The sequence below is a fragment of the Crocodylus porosus genome, unplaced genomic scaffold (genome assembly GCF_001723895.1).
Source record: "Crocodylus porosus isolate Cpor-Errol unplaced genomic scaffold, CroPor_comp1, whole genome shotgun sequence".
Classification (NCBI taxonomy): Eukaryota; Metazoa; Chordata; order Crocodylia; family Crocodylidae; genus Crocodylus; species Crocodylus porosus.
Window position 1 is genome coordinate 11649684 of NW_017728918.1, and position 15369 is coordinate 11665052.

The window sequence follows — 15369 nt, forward strand, 5'->3', positions numbered from 1 at the left end:
TATGGGCGCGGTTCGTGGCGCCCCAAAACAATTACAATAGTAACATCAAAGATCACAGATCACCATAACAAATATAATAATAATGAAAAAGTTTACAATATTGCGAGAATTACCAAAATGTGACACAGAGATACGAAATGAGCAAATGCTGTTGGAAAAATGGCGCCGATAGACTTGCCCGACACAGGGTTGCCACAAACCTTCAATTTGTAAAAAACGCAATATCTGCGAAGCGCAATAAAGCGAAGCGCAATAAAACGAGGTATGCCTGTACTTTCCTAGGACGGCCATATCATCCAGCTGTCTGACTCCAGAAGCAGGTTTTATTCTCCCAGCTCAGCCAAGGTGCATGCTCAAGAGGAGGGCAGATAAAGTGCTTCCAGGATGTCCTCAAGACCAACTTAAAAAAATGCAACATTGATACCATCTCATGGAAGACCATCACCCAGTACCACCCCAAATGGAGGAAGAATCTGCTGCAGAGACCTCAGTGTTTTGAAACTTCGTGACAACAGGAGATGGAAAAGCGGGAGAGGCAGAAGCAGTGTGTCCTGTGTCACAGGCCAGCTGGGCACTGTGAGTATATCAATTTAGTTGCAAACTGACTGAGCACTGCAACTTTATTAGCCACTGGGCTTTTTGGTTCGGGATCGAGGCGGTGATGTTGGAAAGGAAAGAAATGACAAGTTTCACTTACAAAAAGGAATGAATTTTACTTACGACAACAAAAGAGATAGTTTGCACATATAATAGTGAATAAAAAGATTAAGCTAATAAACAGACAACATAACAATACAGATTAAAATTGACAGTGATAGTAAAACAGATAAAGAAATTAACCAAGAGTTCCCACTTGGTTAGTAACTTATTGATAGTCCCTCAGTTAGAAGACGCACGTCAAGTTGAATCAGCGAAGTCAGATGTGTCTGAACTGGGCTGCCCGAAGGAGAACCGGTGGAAGCCCCTCAGTCAGGATTTGGTCCTCGCTCTCGCAGGGAGTAAGAGAGATCCGCGGGGTGCGGGACAGCAACGACCCTTCTGTTCCCTCCGTCCCCAGCGTTACCATGACGTGTATGTTCGTTTGTATTCTAACTATGCTAATTTTTAGTTATATAGCCATTCATAACATTGCTTTATAGCTGTTATCCTATGGGGTTAAAAGGTGTTAGAAATTATTATAATAAGTTACTGCCCAAGCTTGGGTTTATCCAATAAGCAAACTGCAACACAACATCTTCAGGTTTAAAATTAACATTACTCCGCCTAAATCCAGCCCCTTCAAAACTCTCTACTATGCTTTTTTGAGATGTCCTTCCACTTAAACAAATCTTTGTAGGCACTTTGATTAAGGGACTAATATTATTCTGTGTTACTGGTCCCCGAACCTCTACTGCCCCCACAATGGCCCCTTGCACGGGGGGCTGGGTCAGCCAGGACTCCTACTGCGGGGGGTTGGGGTGCCAAGGGGTCGTCTTTTTCCCCTTTTCACCCTCACAGTGTTTGATCCATAACCCCTGCAGGACTATGGTAGGCAGTCTGTCAATTTGCTCTTTACTAAACCCTGCTGCCAGTAGCTCTCTCCACATTTGCACCCGCAGAGCTTTGAGTTTTTCATTTCCCACTTTCCTGGAATTGGGGGGGCCGGCTGGGTCATCTTTCTCGGGGGACACTGCCATGGCCTTGGCAGTTTTTATTGGTTTGGGAAGCCCTGGCTTCTGCAAGATGGGCAGAAGCTGTCCTAGCCTCCATATCGCATCTCTTACCGGGTGAGTCACTAACTCTTGTTGCAACGCCAGGAGAGCTGAAGTGCATTCGGTGGGCGATCTCCAGCAAAACTTTCTCCACATGGCCTCTGTTATTAATTCTTCATCTAAAGTATGCCTCCAGTTTCCTGCTTGAACAATTTCTGTCAAAGACAGCCAGTAAAGACAATGAATGGCTTCCTTTAAATTAAGCCATGCTTGTGGGGGCAGGGGGCGTTAAACTCTTCTTCCATGTTACCGTAACCAGCAGCAGCCGCTTGCACTGCAGCAGAAAACAGAGTAATATTTTGGTCCTGCTCGACCCACTGACCCAACTGGATTTCAGGGCGGAGGACCAATTGTGCTGCCTCAGTGCGACTTACAGATACTGCTGAGGCTCCTTCACTATACATTTGAACTAACTAATCTATTATTGGCTCTCCTGGTCTAGCTTTATGTTGCTCTTGCAATTCTTTGATTTCTGTGCGAGTAAAAGACCGTGTCTCCAGCCGGGGATTTCCCCCTTGTGGCCTTGCATGGGTCATCACCACTGGGAAGGTTTGGGTTAACCCTCCTCCCAAATTCTCTTGGACTGCTGGGGCATAAGGAGGTGGGATTTCACAGGCTTCTGCTGCAAGCCTCGCATACTCATCATTTCCTGGCTTAGTTTCTGCGATTTCACTATACAGACTTTCACTTTCTGGGTCATCCCACAGCTCAGTCTTTGGAATCCCATTATAAAGACGCTGCTGAACCTTTTCGAGGGAAGGTTGAACTGATTGTGCCACTTGCAAGGGAGGCAATTGCCTGTGTAACTAGCATCTTTCCCTCTCGGCGTTCTAGTATCTCTAGTCGATCCTGGGCTGTCCTTGCAGATGCACACGCGACAGAGCTAGAATCTTTCTCTTCTCTTAATTCACTTTCAAGCAGGGTTACTTGATTCTCTAGGGATTGAATCGTTTGAGGGAGCTGAGTGGCTTCCTCTGCTCCCAGTCTTAGGCAGGTTGCCAGCAGCCAAGACAGACCTCCCTTCCTCAGTTTGCCTTTCTGCACAGCAGTGAACGCAGCCCACTGACAGGGAACTGTGGCAAGGTCACTCCAGGCAGGTTTCAATCTCTCTTTATCCCACCCCGGATTCTTAATACCCGTAACCTCTTCTATTAATCAGTGGGGCCCACCCCTCTGACCCCTCTACACCATTCTTCCCCTTCAAACTCTCCATCCTCGATCCTGTTCATGACACCAAATTGTCACAGCTGGCCTGTGAGTATATCAATTCAGTTGCAGACTGACTGAGCACTGCAACTTTATTAGCCACTGGGCTTTTTGGTTCGGGATCGAGGCGGTGATGTTGGAAAGGAAAGAAATGACAAGTTTCGCTTACAAAAAGGAATGAATTTTACTTATGACAACAAAAGAGATAGTTTGCATATATAATAGTGAATAAAAAGATTAAGCTAATAAGCAGACAACATAACAATACAGATTAAAATTGACAGTGATAGTAAAACAGATAAAGAAATTAACCAAGAGTTCCCACTTGGTTAGTAACTTATCGGTAGTCCCTCGGTAAGAAGATGCACGTCAAGTTGAATCAGCAAAGTCAGACATCTCTGAACTGGGCTGCCCGAAGGAGAACCGGTGGAAGCCCCTCGGTCAGGATCTGGTCCTCGCTTTCGCAGGGAGTAAGAGAGATCTGTGGGGTGCGGGACAGCAATGACCCTTCTGTTCCCGCCGTCCCCAGGGTTATCATGACATGTATGTTCTTTTATATTCTAATTCTGCTCATTTTTAGTTATACAGCCATTCATAATATTGCTTTATAGCAAGAATATTGTTATCCTATGGGGTTAAAAGGTGTTAGAAATTATTATAATAAGTTACTGCCCAAGCTTGGGTTTATCCAATAAGCAAACTGCAACACAACATCTTCAGGTTTAAAATTAACATTACTCCGCCTAAATCCAGCCCCTTCAAAACTCTCTGACTATGCTTTTTTGAGATGTCCGTTCTTGAAATGTACTGGATAAGCTGGGCAGTTGAATCCAGTTTTTATCATCATCAAAGCTAAATTCTGAGCAAGAAAGAATTACTAGGTCAGCTAATTTCACAGTTAGAGCTTTGTCTTTGAGGCCTAATCAGTTCCACAAACAGTTACAAGTTACATTTGAGGGTTATAAAAATACAAGCTTCATATTAGACAAAAGTTCCAAATGCCTCCAAGAAGCACATATTTATTGCTTATTAATTTCTTTGGTTCTGGCCATCACAGTTGTGGACCAAATCAAGAATCCAGTACCACCCACCCCACATGGAAACATGTCTGAGCTGCAGGAGAGTCCGTCGATCCCAGATAGGCCTCATCAGACATCTTCGGACACGCAGATAAAACAATCATGGAAGATAATCATCCTTGACTGCAAGGAATTGCTGAAGAAGACATTGTTACCCAACGTAGCTAGATTAAAGCAAACTGGAACGTCTACACAGGCTGCATTCACGCTTCCTGATTATAGTGCAAACAGACTGGTAGCTGGGACAAGGACAACACTTACTTCTAATCACAGGATTTCCAAGGGTCATGTGCTCCTCCGCCAGAGGTGCTCTGCAGATAGCAGGCACAGTTTAAATCCACTGATATCCATGACTAAATATTCATCAACTTCAGCAGTACAGGATCAAGCCTTTATTCTACCTTATTATTGCATACATCTTTTTAAGAGCTGCTTCCTTCAATGATTTCATGCCCAGATTTTCTTGACTCTCGGGAAATCCGCCCACTGCTAAACTGCAGAGAGATATTCTATTGAAACTGAACCACGTGTGATGATCAGTGCTCCTTGCTAACAGAGTTATAAAGAAAGTGGATGCAAAAGCTTGTGTTGGGAATGGACTACGAGGGAAATGGTCTCAAGCGTGACTCTGTTAGAGCTCTTACCCCTTTGCCTCGTGGTTACTGTTCCCCAGAGGCAAAAGATTCTTTTTTCTTTTTTTGTGCTTCTAGCAAATAAAGCAAAAAGCTCTGGCTCGCAGATCTTAGATTGGTATGACATCTTCAAAGGGAGCTGGAGGAAATGCCTTTCTCAAGGTGGGTCAAATTAATCCCTGGTGTAATTCCACTAACATCAATGGAAATTCAGTGATGAATTAGGCCCACCAGTTGGAACAAGTAGTTAGGGAGGCTTATGAACACACGTAATTTTCTTCCATGTGTGTAAAAAAAAATTAACATTCATATGTTTTATTCGTTTGTGTTTGAAAGGGCTGTTCACAAGTAGATGCCCAGTAAAACATGCATTTAAATACTCAAGCAGGTATTATTGATGATGATGATTTGTATCATGGGTAATGTCCAGAAATCATTTGGTATCATAATCCAGTTGTATTAAGTGCTGTCAAAACTGAGCGAGACACTCCTCAACCCAAGAACCGCATGCAAAAAGTCTAAATGCACAGATCCCAGATGCAGAAGTGTTAAGGACTGGTTAAAGGACAAGTCACATGTAGTCAGCAACATTTTCCACCAAGATACTGCAAATGTTGCTTTAGAACTAGCACAGATGAGTGGGCAGATGGTGTGAGGATTGCACACTTATGGTATAGCCTTCCTGTACAGATATGTAGTGGGATTGTTATACACAGGTGTAAAACTAGTCACCACACCATGCAAAATACATGTAAAATGCACAACATGTAAAATACAAATATATGGCACATATTCTGTATACAGATAGGCTCCTGGGAAAAGGGAATCCCTTTGTACAGAATTTAGCTTTAGCCATGAAGTCATGGCCAAAACGGTTAGCCTGTTTTTCTCAGATGAGGTGAATAGTTACTAAATCCCATCTAGCTACCTTTTCACTGGAGCTCCCCTTTGTGATGGATTGGCAGAACAGCTTCCTCCCCTGCCCGATGCCTCAGGACTGTTGTTTGCTCTACAGCTACCAATCTTTATTGTCTAATCCTGAGCGTGCCGATCAGGCAGCTGCCACTACGGGTTGTCACAGCCTGCTCAGACATAATCTGACCGGTGAAAAGCACAAGATTCAAAGGTTTTAAAGGGACTTCTTGGCATAATTCTTCACTATATCTGCAAACCCTGCCTGGGGCATCCTGAACCAGCCGCACTGCAGCTTGCCCTCCTACAGTTGCAGGTTGCTTCACTTATTTCCATCCCACTAGCTCAGCTAAGCAACAAAACACCTGCTGGCCTTGAAATCATCCTCCTCCCTACCCCAAGAAATGCGGCTTGTTACATAAGGCCCGGCTGAGAATCAGACAGCATTCGTTCATTAAAAAGAGGCACGCAGTGAAGTGAACACGGAGATTAAGCTAGTGCTTTGCTGCCTGGTCAAGGGAAAAGAGCCACAGACGGTGATGTGAGAACACCCAGTTTGGGCAGAAGACCCAGGAACTTACAGGTGGCTTAACAAGCATCTGCCGACAGTGGTTACTCCTGTGACTTTGCAGAGGAAGGAAAGCAGTGCTGGAAAAGCCCAATTTTGTTCCCACTGAAGCGAATTGAAAGCCTCTTGTTGAATTCAGTGGTAGCTAGATTAGAGAGAAGGTTCAGGAGAAGGCAACTGCAGCCCTCTCCTCCTGCCTTCCCAGGCCAGTTTAAGTGCTCAGAAACTGGTTTAAACCCATAACAGAACAAATATTCAGTGCACATAAACCAGTTTGAAAATGGCTGAAACCAGTCTGAGATAAACTTGGCTGAATGTAGTATCAGATTTAACTGATCTGGGTCAAACCAGTTTAATGCAATGTCTCTCCCAGACCCCAGGGTGCTGATATACACCACTGAACCAGTTAGCAGTAAATAACTTAATGGTTTGAAATAGGGTTTATTGGAAGATAAAAGCTCCTGGCCCACATTCTCCAGTCAGTCATTCCCATGTTCTTGTAGCTATGAGCTTATTTTGTTTAAACTATGATTTTGAGGATTTTAGCATAAATTTGTGACTTGCTTTCCCTGCTGCCTGACCAGGCTGTGGTGGTAGGTATAATTCACCAAGACAAAACACTAGCCCTAATGAGGCACTGATCAAGGGGGGTGGGGGGGGAGTTCTGCCTTTCAAATCTCCTGCCTGCCTCAAGAGAGTAATGGGGTTATAAATGGAGAAGGAGCAAATATTGACTTTAAGAAATGTAAAGGTACCTGTGAGTTCACCCCAAGGTTTTCAGTTTACACTTGCCTCTTAAGATGAATGAGTTCCTTTACATAATCCCTCCTGATTTTGCACATTGGATGTTTCAACACTGTATGTTCTTCATAGTCTCAAGACTGTAAGGATTGTACCAGCTTTGTGATTTATGGGATCTGGAGGAAAAGGAGGACCCCAGATTCCTGGAGTGAGGCATGTGTGGCCAACCAGAAATTCTCTCTCCCTCCCCACCAGACACACCGCATTACTGCTGCAAGGGGAACGCGAATTGGTTAATCGATTACTCATTTGATGGTGTTCCTCATGTACAGGGTCTCAAAATAGTCACTTATATTACTTTTACTTAGGAACAGCCAAGGTACAAAACTCCCTGGGATCTTGGTATTATCCTCCAGTTAGTCTCACCAATACTGAACTCATGAGGACCAAGGCACTGCTGCAAAGGAAAGCTTAACAGAAGCTATTTATTGCAGCTTTATCGCTAATCTTCCATGTTACTTTATGTCTTTATCCAACCCCCAAACCTACAATGCCTCTCATATAGTTTCTTGTAACAATCACATGCTGTACAACATGTCTATCACTCTATCGATATATTTACAAACACCTTGTACAAGTATATCAATTAAGGAACTGATGATTCATGATCCCCTAGATAACTTGGTTTTATTGCCCATTACAACCCCAAAATGTGCAAAGTCACATGTGATTCCATTGTGGTTTGAAACAACCAAGAATCAATACTCAAAACAGCAAAAGAAGTCACAGCAGTGCATTGTTAAGAACTTGAGATGCAGTATGAAAACAATGGACAGCAGTCAGTCAAAAAGCAGCATGGCATCTGTAATAGCAAAGCAAGAAACATATTAGCAATATAATCCATATGTAGTACCGTGTGCTTGAATGTCAGTGCTGAAAAGACAGTAATTGTTAATTTTGCTGCCAACTTGTGTGACCCTTTCCCAGTTATAAAAATAGTAGCAGCCACAACTTTTCTTGATTGCACTAAGGAAGAGTTGACTTCTAATGGTTTTCTGGAACATTAACTGGTTTTCAGGAACCGTAACTGCATCCTTGGACAGACTTCTTAAGCAAGGGTCCACTGGGAACAGAAGAGTTTTATATCACCTTTAAGATTAAGTGGGACAGGGCATGAAAAACTGCTCTAAGTTGAAAAGCTGCCATAAAGAAGAGGAAGAACAAGTGATCTTCCTTGCAGCATAGGGCAGGACACAGAGCAGTGGCTTTGAATTGCAGTAAATAAATGTAGAGTAGATCTCAGGAAAAACTGATTATTAGGCCAGTGAGGCAGTGGAAGAGACACCCAGGAAAGTTCTGTTTCCTTCACTGGAAGGTTTCAAGAATAAGCTGGAGAAGCAATGGTCAGCAATGATTTACGGGTTGGAGCAGATGATTCACGAGTTCTCTTCCAACCTGACTCTAATTCTACAGCGCTCAGTGAGAACCTGGGGCAGGCCATTTTCATAGATTTCATAGACACTAGGGCTGGAAGGGACCTTGGAAGAAAGATCACTGAGTCCAGCCCCCTGCCCAGGGGCAGGAAGTCAGCAGGGGTCATAGGATCACAGCAAGATAAACATCCAAATGTCTCCTGAAGGCATTCAAAGTAGGTGCTTGAACCACCTTTGGCAGCAGTCTATTCCAAACCTTGGGGGCTTGGACAATAAAGTTCTTCCTTATGTCCAGCCTGAAACAATCCTGGAGGAGTTTGTGACCATTCAACCTTGTCATCCCTTGGGGTGCTCGTTCCCCCCAGACCCTGGTGAGCACCCCTGATAAACTTATAGGCAGCCATCAGATTGCCCCTGCGCCTGCGCTTTTCCAAGCTAAAGAGTCTCATAGCTCTCAGCCTCTCATCATAAGGTCTGTTTTCCTGACCTCTGATCATATCCGTGGCTCTTCTCTGGACTCTCTCAAGCTTCTCCACATCCTTTTTGAATTGTTGACCCAAAACTGGACACAGTACTCCAGCTGCGGCCTCACCAAGGCTGAGTACAAGGGAAGAATGACGACCTGGGATTTGCTTGAGAAGCATCTATGGATGCAAGCCAGTGTTTTGCTTGCTTTACTAGCCACAGCATCACACTGAAGGTTCATGTTCATCTTGTGGTCAATCATGAGCCCCAAGTCCCTTTCATCTGTAGAGCTAACCAGTGTAGCACTGCCGATCTTATAAACACGCTGCAGGTTTTTCCTCCCAAGGTGGAGAACCTTGCGTTTTTCAGTGTTAAACACTATCAGGTTCTCGTCTGCCCATTTCCTGAGCCTGTCAAGGTCAGCCTGGATCACCCTCTTGTCCTCAGGCGTGGATGCTTTGCCCCAAAGTTTGGTGTCACTGGCAAACTCGGCCAGTCCGCTTCTGACTCCGATGTCCACATCATTAATGAAGATGTTAAATAATTTGGCCCAAGAACAGAGCCTTAAGGGACCCCACTGGTCACAGCACACCACAACGATTGCCTTCCATCAACCATCACCTTCTGGGTCCGACCACGGAGCCAATTCCCCAGCCAGTGGATCGTGGTGAAGCCGAGGCTGCAGTTGGCCGGTTTTGCTAAGAGGTGATCATGGGATACCAGATTGAAGGCTTTTTTAAAGTCAAGATATAAGACATCAATCTCCTCTCCCTTGTCCAGGTGATAGGTCACCTGGTTGTAAAAAGAAATAAGGTCAAGCAAGACCTACCCACAACAAACCCATGCTGGCTATCCCTCAGGATGTTGCCATTGGCTAGTCTGTTAAGAATGGTCTCTTTGATAATCTTTTCTAAGACCTTCCCTGGGATAGAGATCAGGCTGATGGGCCTGTAGTTTGCTGGATCCACTTTCCTCCCTTTCTTGAAGATAGGCACCACATTGGCTTTCTTCCAATCATCGGGCACTTCACCAGAGCACCAGGAGTTCTCAAAGATCCGTGCCAGGGGCTGAGCTAGGATGCTAGCCAGCTCCTTGAGTACCCTGGGGTGTAAACGGTCAGGACCAGCTGACTTGCAGGTGTCCAGCCTCTCAAGGTGATCCTTCACAAGCTCAGCATTGATAGAAGGTAAGGAATCACCCTCACCCAGGCCTTCCCATCCCATAATGAACAGGCGCATCCCATAGGACTGGTGAAAGACCAACACAAAGTACCCATTTAGGAAGCTGGCTTTTTCCTGGGCGTTGGATGTCAGTTGTCCCATCTGGTTTAGCAGGAGTCTAACATTGCCCTTGCTTTTCCTCCTCCAGAGCAGAGTATTCCTCCTTGGTGGTGGTTCCAGTCCTCCATCCTTTGTAGGTCTTTTTAGATACATGAGGTCTGCTAGTTCCCTGCAGAGCCAAGGGGGCTGCTTTGCCCTTTTGCTGCCTTTCCTTTCAGATGAAATAAACTTTGCTTGTGCATCCAGGATTGCTCCCTTGAGGAGCAACCACTCATCCCCCTCCCCTTTGGATCGTGGTCCCTTAGGGCCTCACTGACAAGCCACCTAAGCTTGTCCAAGTCAGCTTTCCTGAAGTCGAGGAGTTCTGTACTGCTGACTGACTTGCCAGCTTTACAGTGGATGGTGAAGGTGATCAGATCATGGTCACCGTCACCCAGCTTCCCCGTGATCATTAGGTCACTGATTAGGTCGTTCCCGGTTGCCAGTACCAGGTCGAGCAACACTTTACCTCTTGTTGACCCATAGACTTTTTGAATCAGATAGAGGTCATCCACACACGTGAGGAAGCTTTGCGACCGTTTGGATTTGGCCAAGCGCTCCTCCCACAAGATGTCTGGGTAGTTGAAGTCTCCCATGACAACCATGCACCAGGAGTGTGCTGCCTCAGTCAATTCCCTGGCGAACTTCTGGTCAAGCGCTTGATCCTGGGTGAGAAGTTTGTAGTACACTCCCACCATTGTGTCCCCTGTGTCGTGTTCCCCACAGATATTCACCCAGAGGGTCTCCAGTTGTTCACCCCAGGCACCAATGTTGGCTTGCAGGGATGCATAGCTTTCCTTGACATAGAAAGCTACACCCCCACCCCTTTTATCCACTTGATCTCTCCTGTACAGGCTATAGCCATCTATACCAGTGGCCCAGTCGTGGGTGGAGTCCCACCAGGTCTCCATTATCCCTATGACATTTGAAGGAGCTGAAGGCTGATGGACTATGGCTCCTCCACAATGAGAGTATGCTCCGCTGCATAGTGTCCAAGTGACCATGAAAACCAACCAGATCCTATATTTAGGGTCCTAGCCTTGCCCCAGATGAATTTCACCTATTTCATCCTCTAACAAAGCTACAAAAGGCTGAAGATTCAAGTCCAACAACAAAGGGCAAGAGGTAGTGAAAAAATAGCTCTGGGAGAAGCCCAAATCTTTCTTTTTGACTGGATTAAGAGCCTTACTGGGGGGATACTGGCAAAAGTACACTGAGAAGCAGAGGATTACGTATAAAAGGGAAATAAGCATCACTGCCAACCAGCTACTTTAGCAGGTTATTGTTTTATTAACTCTAATAGATTCTTTAAGAGGATTTCAATAAAAATAGTATACTTTTTATTGTTAATGCAGGATCAGTATTTGCGAAATGGACCCCTGGCAGGCTGGGATAATGTCTATGCAGAGGTTCATATTTCACATATCACTCATTCTCTAAAACATAAACATCAGTGGCACCTGTCTTTTAATCCCATTAGTCTTATAAAATAGTCAGCAGTTTATCCTACCAGTCTGGAATTAAAAAACAAAAACATGCAGCAACAAGTTGGTTTTGTGCCACAAGAGTGATGCCCACTGTCAAAGGTATTCCTGGAGCCTCAGGCAAAGAGGAGGGCATTTAATGATCATCTCATCAGTCAGTGCTTTGCACGCAATGGAAAAGAGGCCTCATGGGTATGGCGAAGTTAATCACACATGACTCCAACAGGATGTACACTTCACGGCTGGTCTGAACAAGCCACAGTGATTATAATCCACTGTCACACAGAATAGTCCCTGCTGTTGTTAGGATGCTATTACTGAAAAATATTTTCCTTCTTTCCTTTATTTACTTTACAATAAATGTCAACACTGCTTAGCATGTGATGGAATTGTAATCTGTAGATCATAGGTCAGAAGGGGCCATCAGACCAGTTGGTCTGACCTCTGATATAGTCCAGATCATAACTTTGCACCAGTATACTTGCACTGAGTCCAATGACACCTGTCATCCAGAAGGTCATGTTTTGCTTTCAGGTTGTTTGAAAAATCATAAAAAATCAGCTATATTTGGATCCTTTAGGTCAGCCTGTGACCTGTTCTTTGGTTCTGCAGCTACCAGTAATCCCAAGGGATGATAACATTACCTGGAGGCAACCAGAATAATGGAGTGTGCTAGGGATCAGTAGAAAAGTAATCAGTATGCCTTTAAGCATAGCTTTTCTATCTGCCCCTCTTGAGGATGCCCTAATGAGAGTAAATCCATCAATGACTTGACCGCCTGGCTTTAGAACAGTGCAAAGCTGGCATACAGCAGTATCTGACCTACTTCACACTGGATTATAATAGGGACAAAGCAGAAGAAAGTCAGGGTCATGGATTCCATGCTACTTCCCTCACTGTCCTCCTTTGTAGTCAATGGCAGTTCAACTTCTCTGTTCTCCCTCCATCCATTGCAGGTGTTGGCAAACTACGGTCTATGGGCCCAATCTGGTGTGTGGGGCCATTTTTCTGGCCTGCCAAGCCAGGGGACCTCTGCAGCATTTCAGTGGCAGGGGGCTTTGCTGAGCAACAAGGAAAAGCAGCAAAGGGAAGCAGTGATGGCAGCACGGCAGGGAGAGTGGTGGGTGTCTAGCTCTGGCTCCAGCTGCGGCATAAACTGGGTTGAAAACAACTCATGCTCTGAGCTAAACTCCATTAAATTGGACCATTAGGCTTGGATGAACCTTTGAGCTTGATTCCCATATTCAGGAGACCTAATCCTACAGAAGAACCTGCTACACTCTTCATACTCCCATAGCTTGTCAGGGTAGCCATAATTTGTGTTTAGAAAAAATGACTGTCCTCAACAGTTTAGGCTACACGTAAAGTATATTTACAATGTATTTCAGAAACTGTTGTCTACAGCATCCTTCTGAGGTGACTATATTACATCCCTATCTATCCAGCCTGCATTATTACAGTCTCATGTATTATTCCTTGCAACAGGGAAGTGCTATTAAACTGAGACACAGGGAGCCAGAGCCTTGCTCACGTTCACACCAGAACTCTGTAGCAGAACAAGAATGTAAACTTGAGTCTCCCAAGTCCTAGGCTAGTGGCAAACCACTGGGCTTCATTTCATAGAATCATAGAAAATGAGGGTTGGAAGGGACCTCAGGAGGTCATTTAAGCCAACCCCCTGCTCAACGCAGGACCATCCCCAGGTAAATCATCCTAGCCAAGGCTGTCTACCTGGGTCTTCTTTTCTGCCATACAACCATCATTAGAGAGAATCTTCATTAAACCAAATGCATTTCTAGTACAATTATGCATCACAACCCATCACAATTCAACATTTTCATCCATGATCTGGAAGTAAACATAAAATCACTATTGATCGACTATGTGGGTGACACCAAGATTGAGTAAGTGGTAAGTAACAAGGAGAGTTAGGGCAGTTCTACAGAGCAATATGGACCACTGGGTAAGTTAAGCAAGAAAACAATATGGGCTTTGATATGGTTAAATGTAAGGTCACACATCTAAAAACAAAGAATGTGGGTCTTACGGGATATTGAAGGACTCTATTCTGGGAAGTAATAACTGTGTAAAAAGACAGGGAGAGCACGTGTGCATGGAAACTTAATAGAAGTATGGAGTTTATATTACTCCTCTATTTGGTACTGGCGCACCTACGATCGGAAAATGGTGTCCAGTTGTGGATCATTCAAAAGTTACATTCAGAGGGCATGCATACATGTGCTGTTAATGTGTTGAAAGCTTACTGGGCAGTAAAATACTGCCCAGTAAGCTTTCCCTGGGAGTGTATCTACACGTGTGCTCATCAGGAGCAGTTCAGTGCAGGGATATTCCTGCCCAGCTCTGCTCCAATATGGCAGCCAGTGGGAGCTCTATGCTACCCTGTGTGGCAGGGGGTACCAGGGTCAGACCTGGGCTCTGGCAGGGGACAATGTCCTGGCTCCAATCTTGGAGCTGTGACCTGGCAGCTGCCTACCGTAGGGGCAGGGGAAAATTGCAGCAGGAGGCCTGGGAAGCAGGCAGGTTCCCAGGAGAGGGGACACCTCTCTCACCTCATCATCTGGGCTGACCAAGAGCAATTTGCTTCCGATCAGCTGTCTACCCCTGCACTACAGCGCAGTAGCTGTTGCATGGTAAGAAAGAGTGCATTAGCCTATTTTACTGTACAATACTGCTGTGCATGGTTACAATGACGCTTTACTGCATGGTAGTAGATTAGTCTACTACTCAGTAAAGCGCCTTATGTGGACATGCCCAGAGAAGAACTATAAGGACAATTAAAGGAATAATTATAGTGATAACCTACAGGCTCAAGGGAGCTGAATTTATTTAGCTTTTCAAAGTGGAGGAGACTAGATAATTAGCTACTTAGGGAACAAAATATTTACAATAGAGTGTTCTTCAGTCTCGCAGGCCACAGTTAGAAGCTCAACCTAGACAAATTTAGATTACAAATAAAGCACAAGCTTTTAGCAGTGATGACAATTTGCCATTGGAACAACTTTCCAAGGAGTGAATTCTACATCACTGCAAATTCTTAATTCAAATTAGGTATTTAAAAAAAAAAGCCAAAAATTCCAGTTCTGAGGGAAACTGACCCAGGAAAGTCTTAGTTACCACCACAGCTCCTGTAGGTCCAAACCACTGAAAGCCAGCACCAACCCGATTCCTGCCCTCTTCCCAAATTCCACTGCAGTCCCCACTCCCTCTCCCTCTCCGAGTGCTGCCCTCACTCTCATCGCTGGTGCCCGTTAATTCAGTGCCCAAGGCTTGTGTATTAAATACATGGCTGCTAATGGCTATTGTGGCACATTTGGCCACTACTGGTCTAGATGATCACTATGGTCCCCTTTGACTTTATAATCTGTGAACAACACATTCATTTACTGTAATCCTGAATGATCTGGGTTTGTGGTCTGTTTCCTTCTTTGCAATAGATAACAAAAGGTGTGATAGGAAAGTCTCTCCCCCCACATATTCTAAGCAAAGTGAGTGTGGATGGGCTGTAAGTCTGCATCAAACTAGAAGGGACAGCACTGGGAAGTTGTTATGGGATGAGCTAGACCAAGTGAAAGAAGGTAGTGACAGGGAAGGCCAGTGCTCTGATGCTGTTAGGAATGCAGTCAGCAACGGTGGAACAAAGTGTTAGCAAATTGTTTTCAAAGTGAGGGGTTCAATGTTTGGATGCTAAAATCTTCTTCCCTAAGGATTTCTGTAAGCCCAAGGTACCCAGTTTTCAAAACAAGAATCCATACAGGCTT